At 42.5% G+C, this 8,520-nt stretch overlaps 1 pseudogene; it reads left to right on the top strand.

The window, feature by feature from the left end:
• Positions 1 to 7,147, top strand: part of LOC139459185 (profilin-A-like) — a 7,932-nt pseudogene extending 785 nt beyond the window's left edge.
• Positions 7,148 to 8,520: the final 1,373 nt, after the last annotated feature.

Here is an 8,520-nt window from a genome sequence, read left to right as displayed (position 1 = left end):
GTGGCGCGTCACGTGGGGGGAATGACTGTGTGGAAGGGTGGGGTTGAGGTGTGAAGGGTTATGGAAGTGTGGGGTTTAGATTTGATAGAGAGCATGCCATGAACGGATGGGATGGAGGTTTGAGGATAAGGTATTCATAGAGGCTTGAAAAGGCCTTGAATTTTAAGGTCGCTTTGCTAGATCTTAACCAAAATATTGAGAGACGAAGGCTAATGATATGAAACTGAAAATGACACTTGAATTTTAGTGTTCCATATCTATATGAACCTTGGAGTTGGTCGTGAAGGGGAGGGGTTGAGGTTTGAGAGGTGGTCGTGAAGGGGAGGGGTTGAGGTTCGAGAGGTGGTCGTGAAGGGTGGGGTTGAGGTTTGAGAGGTGGTCAGGAAGGGTGGGGTTGAGATTTGAGAGGTGGTCGTAAAGGGTGGGGTTGAGGTTTGAGAGGTGGTTGTGAAGGGGTGGGGTTGTGGTTTGAGAGATGGTCAGGAAGGGTGTGGTGGAGGTTTGAGAACAAGACTGTCATGAAGAGTGGGGGTTGAGGTTTGAGAACGAGTATGTCATGAAGGGGTGGGGTGGAGGTTTGGGAGCATATTATGAAAGGGTTGAGACTGAAAGCTCTCAATGCTGCAGGCGCATTGTTAAGGACATGCCCAAATGAAACTCACAGAAACTGTTAGGGTTTGCATATTATTTAAGTAATGTGTGATATGCATAAGTAAATATCAAAACTTTCAGAAGTTCATTTACCTCGAAAAGAAAACATCGCGGGTTACGAGAGTATGGGCCAAATTTCTGGGCACACATCTGACAGAAACGGACATCATATATAACTGGAATATTGCTGACATTACATTATACATAACTGTTGGTCACAGGGTTGGATTTTTGTTTTTTGTTAAAAGCCACACTGAGCAATATTCCAGCTATATGACGGCGGTCTGTAAATAATCGAGTCTGGACCAGACAATCCAGTGATTGACATCATGAACATCAAAGCACGCACTTGGGATCAATGACATGCATCAACCAAGTCAGCGAGCCTGACCACCCGCTCCTATTAGTCACCTCTTACGGCAAGCATAGTCGCCTTTAACGGCAAGCATGGGTTGCTGAAGACCTATTCTACCCTGGATCTTCACAGGTCCAAAGGGTTGGAGCCTTAACAGCATCTTTTGCAGTCTCATCGGAGCTGATAGGAGAGGCTTTGTAAATGTAGCTTGTAGCGGCTTGTGATCGAATTCGACAGTGACCCGACCCCGAATATGTAGTAATGGAACATTTTGCAACTGTGTACCATTGCGATTATCTCCTTTTCGATCTGAGCGTCTTCGGTATCAGTGAGTGCTTGGGACGAGTATGCAACCAGGTGTCCGTCTTGTAACAGTACTGTTCCTATTACATAACTGCTTGCATCACATTATATTACTGGGGCGGTCGGGTAGCCTAGTGGTTAAAGCTTCGCTCGTCACGCCGAAGACCCGGGTTCAATTCCCGACATGGGTACAATGTGTGAAGCCCATTTCTGGTGTCCCCCGCCGTGATATTGCTGGAATATTGCTAAAAGCGGCATAAAACCATACTCACTCACTCACATTGTATTACTGATGGCTTGTTGACATCAAATACTGTAAGTACAGATGTCATACTACACCGGTTTCTGAGCTTGTCAAATGAGGTCTGTTGGGGTTTCTCCCAGAAGAAGTCAACATCTTTCTTGATAACTCCTCTCAAAGGATAAGATGTTGGACACCCATAACTGCTCTTTTTGCGCTGTAGGTCAATTTAATATCATTGTGCATCACTCGGGATGCAGAATTTTTGTTCTTCCTCTGCATCCAGTGAGCACGGGTTGCCCTGTCGTCTAAGGCACACTGATTAGCTGTGCAGAGTTGTCCCTTTGGCACGCCAGAAACCTATGATTTTGGGGTTTGAATCCCAGGTTCGCCCTGATTATGTTTCTAGGTTTGTCAACACCATACCCGTGCTCATGGGTTTCACCGAAGTGGCGTCAAACCAATCTCTCTCACTCACTCTTCTGCATCCAATCTCAACATTGTGAAAATTGTGCATCACATAAGGCCTTAATCCCTGGGTTAAGATTAGGAAGGATTTCATGAAGGGTTTGAGGACATGTCAGAAAGGAGTGGTTGAGGTTTGACAAGCATGTCTTGAAGGGATGGGGGGAGAAGGGGTGTTAGTTGGAGCATGTGATTTGGGGATTGGGTTTAAAATGAGAACTTGAGATGAGAGGGGGCATGTGTTGAAAAGAATAGGAAGAATGATCTGTGTGATTCATCGTGTGAAAGGGAGGTTACTCTGATTACAATCTGTAGCTCTATGTGTTTTGGTATTTGCAAAAATTGCTGTTTGTGGCTCTGCACGTTGTCGTTGGTGAAACTATTAATTCGCCATCTAATCCCTAAAGTATTTTTAATCAAATGTTTCAATGTATATTTTATTTCTTTTGTCCCATCCGTAACTGGCACCAAATTAAATTACCTTTTTTGCCAATGAAATTAAGAATTTGGGAACATATTAGTATTCCCTAAATGTGGACCCACTTTATTTTTCAGAATAGAGAAAGTTGTAGGTGGGCCCACATTTTTTGAAGCCAGTAGTTGTAGTATGTTGAGATACACATTATCTTAGGCTGGTTGAGTGCCGATAATCATTTTCTAAAATGTCGGCCCTCTTTTCTCCTTTCATATATGGGAGCACGGGCGGCCCAGTCGCCAAAGCGCCACGATTCGCTGTGCGGAGTTGCTTCCTTTGGGCACGCCAGAAACCTATGATTGTGGGTCCGAATCCCGGTTCACCCAATTATGTTTCTAGGTTTGTCAGCACCATACCCGTGCTCGTGGGTTTCACCGAAGTGGTAAACGTCTGAGACCTGCATCACTTTGGGCTTTCCTCCCACACTAAGCTGGCACGCCACGATATAGCTGGATAAACCCAACTCGCTCACTCCTGTCGGATATGTCGTAGCAAGCACAGGGACTTGTAGTTGTAACGCCAAAAAATAGCTACAAGGTATATGGTCACACCCAGTGTCAGTATGCTATATCCTTTTATATCGTATACTATATGGTATACTGGGTGTGACTATATATATATATATGGTCACACCCAGTGTCAGTATACTATATCCTTTTATATCGTATACTATATGGTATACTGGGTGTGACTATATATATATATATATGGTCACACCCAGTGTCAGTATGCTATATCCTTTTACATAGTATACTATATGGTATACTGGGTGTGACTATATATATATATGGTCACATCCAGTGTCAGTATGCTATATCCTTTTATATTGTATACTATATGGCATACTGGGTGTGACTTTATATATATGGTCACACCCAGTGTCAGTATGCTATATCCTTTTATATAGTATACTATATGGTATACTGGGTGTGACTATATATATATGGTCACACCCAGTGTCAGTATGCTATATCCTTTTATATAGTATACTATATGGTATACTGGGTGTGACTATATATATATATATGGTCACACCCAGTGTCAGTATGCTATATCCTTTTATATAGTATACTATATGGTATACTGGGTGTGACTATATATATATATATGGTCACACCCAGTGTCAGTATGCTATATCCTTTTATATAGTATACTATATGGTATACTGGGTGTGACTATATATCTTGTATATTTCCGTGGTAGCAAGTGGGCCCAAATTTGTGTATCACCAAGCTGTATTAGGTTGACTTAGTGTTCATAATCAGTTTCTAAAAGTAGACTGAAAAACAAGCGGGACCACATTTATATATCGTGAAGCTTTGTCATGCTGATAAGCATTTTCTAAAACATACGCAGGGCGGTTGGATAGCCTAGTGGTTAAAGTGTTCGTTCGTCACGCCAAAAACTTGGGTTTGATTCCCGACATGGGTACGATGTGTGAAGCCCATTTCTGGTGTCCCCCGCCGTGATATTGCTGGAATATTGCTAAAAGCGGCCTAAAACCATACTCACTCACTCACTCACTAATACATACGCAGTTCTTCAGTCATTCGCCATAGGCCTTACACTGGTCGGAACAGGTGGGCCCCCATTTGAAGATCACTGGGCTTCATTAGATTGACTTAGTGGGTCATATTTGTAATTAATTTGCATAGATATATATATATACAAACGCATATCATTCTCATTTTCTGTATTGATGGGAAATGTCTTAATGATTTCTGGGTACAATGTGTGCAGTCCATTTCTGGTGTCCCCCACCGTGATATTGCTGGAATATAAAGCGGCAAAAAACCATACTCACTCACTCACGAAATGATTTAATAAGTGTGATGTTGCCTCCACAAAAGGTATACCAATCTCCATGAAGTTTGAACTTTGAATTCAATAACAGCTTTGCAAGATTACCTACAACACTGTTCCATCTACTTTTTCTGAGACAACACATCAATCTAGTCATAAAGTCATGGGTCATATACCCTGGGGGAATGGTAGGGAGGGGCACCAAATAGTGTGACAGTTTCTTACATATAATACAATAAAACACACGTTTGGGGAGGGTCATGAAAAATTGACTTTTTGTAATAAAATACAAAGTGCTTTTGCATTTTATCTTTTCTTGGAGGGTATGAACATATAATCTGTGAAATCGTTTATTACACAATTTATTTTTCTCCACACAAAAATAAATTCCCTCTGCTGATATGTCGAATCAGACCTGTTTTTTTTATAATCTAGATTGGTTTTGGTTTCACTAAATACATGCATCCATAATCATAATGCAAGAGGAAGATCTTGTGCGCGTAATCTGTTATAATCAACACACATGGTCTGAAATAAACTATTGTTACACAAGTAGAGATGTTTGCCTACAACAATGGTTGCTTACATGACTCATCCAGTCCTAAAATCTGAATACTGCAACCATGTCTTCTAGTTGTTTGTATGAAAGGGAGGTAACTCACCTGTTGTCTCCCTTGAATTCGGTTCATGAAAATGTCAAGCTCCATATGAATGGGAGAAAACGTTTTGTTTCACGTCTCAACATTATTTTTGAGGCACTGTGTATTTTAAACATGATTCTGATATATAACTTGGATCGATTGAAAATAATAAGAGCGATATAGACACACAACATATTTTTGAATGTTATCAACACAGTATGACAAAAGAACAAGAAAGTTATGTAAACCCATGATGTGCTACTCAACTTTTGATAGGGAGTCTCATGTGTCATTGTATTCAAATATACACGAGGCAATTAGAATTTTTTTGTGTATCATGAAAAGATAAAAGTGTTCCTATCAGAAGAGGAGAAGTATATGTTCTGTTTGTTTAATTGTTGTTTAACGCCACACTCAGCAATATTCCAGCTATATGACGGCGGTCTGTAAGTAATCGAGTCTGGACCAGACAATCCAGTGATTGACATCATGAGCATCGTTCCACGCAATTGGGATCGATGACATGCATCATCCAAGTCAGCGAGCCTGACCACCCGATCCCATTAGTCTCTTATGACAAGCCTTTTACGGCAATCATGGGTTGCTGAAGACCTATTTTATCCTGGATCTTCATGGGCGGAGTAGTTGGGTAGCCTAGTGGTTAAAGCATTCGCTTCACACGCCGAAGACCCGGGTTCGATTCCCAACATGGGTACAATGTGTGAAGCCCATTTCTGGTGTCCCCCGCCGTGATATTGCTGGAATATTGCTAAAAGCGGCATAAAACCATACTCACTTTCATCAGGGACATATTGTTAGTTTGTTCGCTTTCCCACATGCAACCATACAATTCTGTCAAAATTTAAGCATCTGTACGCGTCTGTGAAAATGCAGAAGTGTTGAAGCTGAAATTGGCAGGCATGTTTTTTCCAATGAGGAGTTGGAATCTGTGGTGTTATTGTGAATACTGTTTTCTTATCATGCAACCTCGAAAAAGGTTAATGCGAGCATCCTGAACAACAGGTACGGGCTGTGTGACTGATTTGGTGTGAAAAACATTCAAAAGGGAAAGACTGCCATACAATTTCAGCCATCTGTTAGACATACCAAAATTTTCTTTTGTTCATTTTACAAAATTTGAATCAATACTTTTCAAAGCAGAGTCTTGAATGAAAGTTGCAAATTTGAAACTAGTGCCACAAAGCTCAAATATGCTGCTTTCTAATAAGGTAATGTCGACTTCCTGTTACTCATTGGTCGCTCAAAGTTGGGGAAACGTGTATTGGGATGTCCTCAGATCTTTGTGTAGTGGTAGCGAGCACCAACATCTGATTTGATTGAGATTGCCATAGGACTCCTTCAAGGCTGATTATTTCCGTATTTCTGTTTCAGACAAGCAGGATGTCGTGGGATTGCTACATGGACACCTTGGCAGGTTATACCAGTCAAAAAATGATATTTGGCGGCATCTATGGATTCGACGGCTCAAGGTGGACAGACAAGGGGGACATTGCCCCGAACACAAAGGAAATCTCAGCCATGGTGAATGCTTGCAATAACAACAGTGCCGACTTATCAACTGCATACACTAATGGGTTGTTTATGAAAGATAAGAAGTTCAGGTTCTTGCGGGGCGATCCTGAGGAGAAATATATAATATTTACCCGTTCTGAGGGCGAAAAGCTTCAAAATGGCTGCGCTGTGTTGACAAATCAAACCATCCTACTCTGTGTGTGTCAAGAGGAAAGTAAAAGTTCGATCGCGGTTGACAGTGCAATTAAGCTCGCCAAGTACTTAAAGGATAACAACTATTAACTGAGCTCCTCTGACCAGTTCATATGTGGACAACATGGCAGAGTATCGTCGTGTTGTTGGCCAATACAACATTCCGCAGCCTAAACCAATGCTATGCTAATATGACAATGGACTATCTATTAACTTTGTAATGGTGGTGATTCAACCAATTCTAGTCTATACTATCAGACTGTTCAGAACACGTTTCTCAGTGCATGACACGGAACCTGTTGCTTGTAACTCGTTTCACTAGATGCTCACCTTTACGAACTGTTTTGTTGAATGTTTGAAAAGTCAACAAAGTGATTGGAATAATAAAACAAATTCTTCTGTTACGCGTTAGATTCTGTTGCAATTGTGTAACCCCATCACTTGGCCTTATTAGGAATAATTGTAATAAACAAGCTGTTGTCACTTTGCTCTTTTAGTTATGTCAAATTTCCGGCTTCACTTCCTTAGTCATTTTCATTTGGAGAGACCGCCTCCGTGGTCTAGTGATAGAGAGGTCATTTTCATTTGGAGAGACCACCTCCGTGGTCTAGTGATAGAGAGGTCATTTTCATTTGGAGAGACCGCCTCCGTGGTCTAGTGATAGAGAGGTCATTTTCATTTGGAGAGAACGCCTCCGTGGTCTAGTGATAGAGAGGTCATTTTCATTTGGAGAGACCACCTCCGTGGTCTAGTGATAGAGAGGTCATTTTCATTTGGAGAGAGCGCCTCCGTGGTCTAGTGATAGAGAGGTCATTTTCATTTGGAGAGACCGCACTGTGGTCTAGTGATAGAGAGGTAATTTTCATTTGGAGAGACCACCTCCGTGGTCTAGTGATAGAGAGGTCATTTTCATTTGGAGAGACCGCTCTGTGGTCTAGTGATAGAGAGGTCATTTTCATTTGGAGAGACCACCTCTGTGGTCTAGTGATAGAGAGGTCATTTTCATTTGGAGAGACCACCTCTGTGGTATAGTGATAGAGTGATCATTTTCATTTGGAGAGACTGCCTCTGTGGTTTAGTGATAGAGAGATCATTTTCATTTGGAGAGACTGCCTCTGTGGTCTAGTGATAGAGAGGTCATTTTCATTTGGAGAGACCGCCTACGTGGTCTAATGATAGAGAGGTCATTTTCATTTGGAGAGACCGCCTCCGTGGTCTAGTGATAGAGAGGTCATTTTCATTTGGAGAGACCGCCTCCGTGGTCTAGTGATAGAGGTCATTTTCATTTGGAGAGACCGCCTCCGTGGTCTAGTGATAGAGAGATCCCCACCATGGTCTAGTGGGAGAGAGACGGCCTCCGTGGTCTAGTGATAGAGAGGTCATTTTCATTTGGTGAGCCCGCCTCCATGGTCTGTGGGTGAGAGACCGCTTCTGTGGTCTAGTGATAGAGAGATCGCCACCATGGTCTAGTGGCGAGAGACCGCCTCCGTGGTCTAGTGATAGAGAGGTCATTTTCATTTGGAGAGACTGCCTCCATGGTCTAGTGGGAGAGAGGTCATTTTCATTTGGAGAGACCGCCTCCATGGTCTAGTGATAGAGGTCATTTTCATTTGGAGAGACCGCCTCCTTGGTCTAGTGATAGAGAGATCACCTCCATGGTCTAGTGGAAGAGAGACCGCCTCTGTGGTCTAGTTTGAGAGAGACCGCCTCCGTGTCTAGTGGTAGAGAGAAGCCTCCGTGTCTAGTGGTAGAGAGACCGCCTCCATGGTCGAGTGGCCTCCGTGTCTAGTGGTAGAGAGACCGCCTCCATGGTCGAGTGGCCTCCGTGTCTAGTGATAGAGACCACCTCCATGGTCTAGTG

This window comes from Haliotis cracherodii, unplaced genomic scaffold, assembly GCF_022045235.1.
Source record: "Haliotis cracherodii isolate W230 unplaced genomic scaffold, xgHalCrac1.p SCAF_13, whole genome shotgun sequence".
In the NCBI taxonomy this organism is placed as follows: domain Eukaryota; kingdom Metazoa; phylum Mollusca; class Gastropoda; order Lepetellida; family Haliotidae; genus Haliotis; species Haliotis cracherodii.
This window is presented reverse-complemented; position numbering and strand designations above follow the sequence as displayed.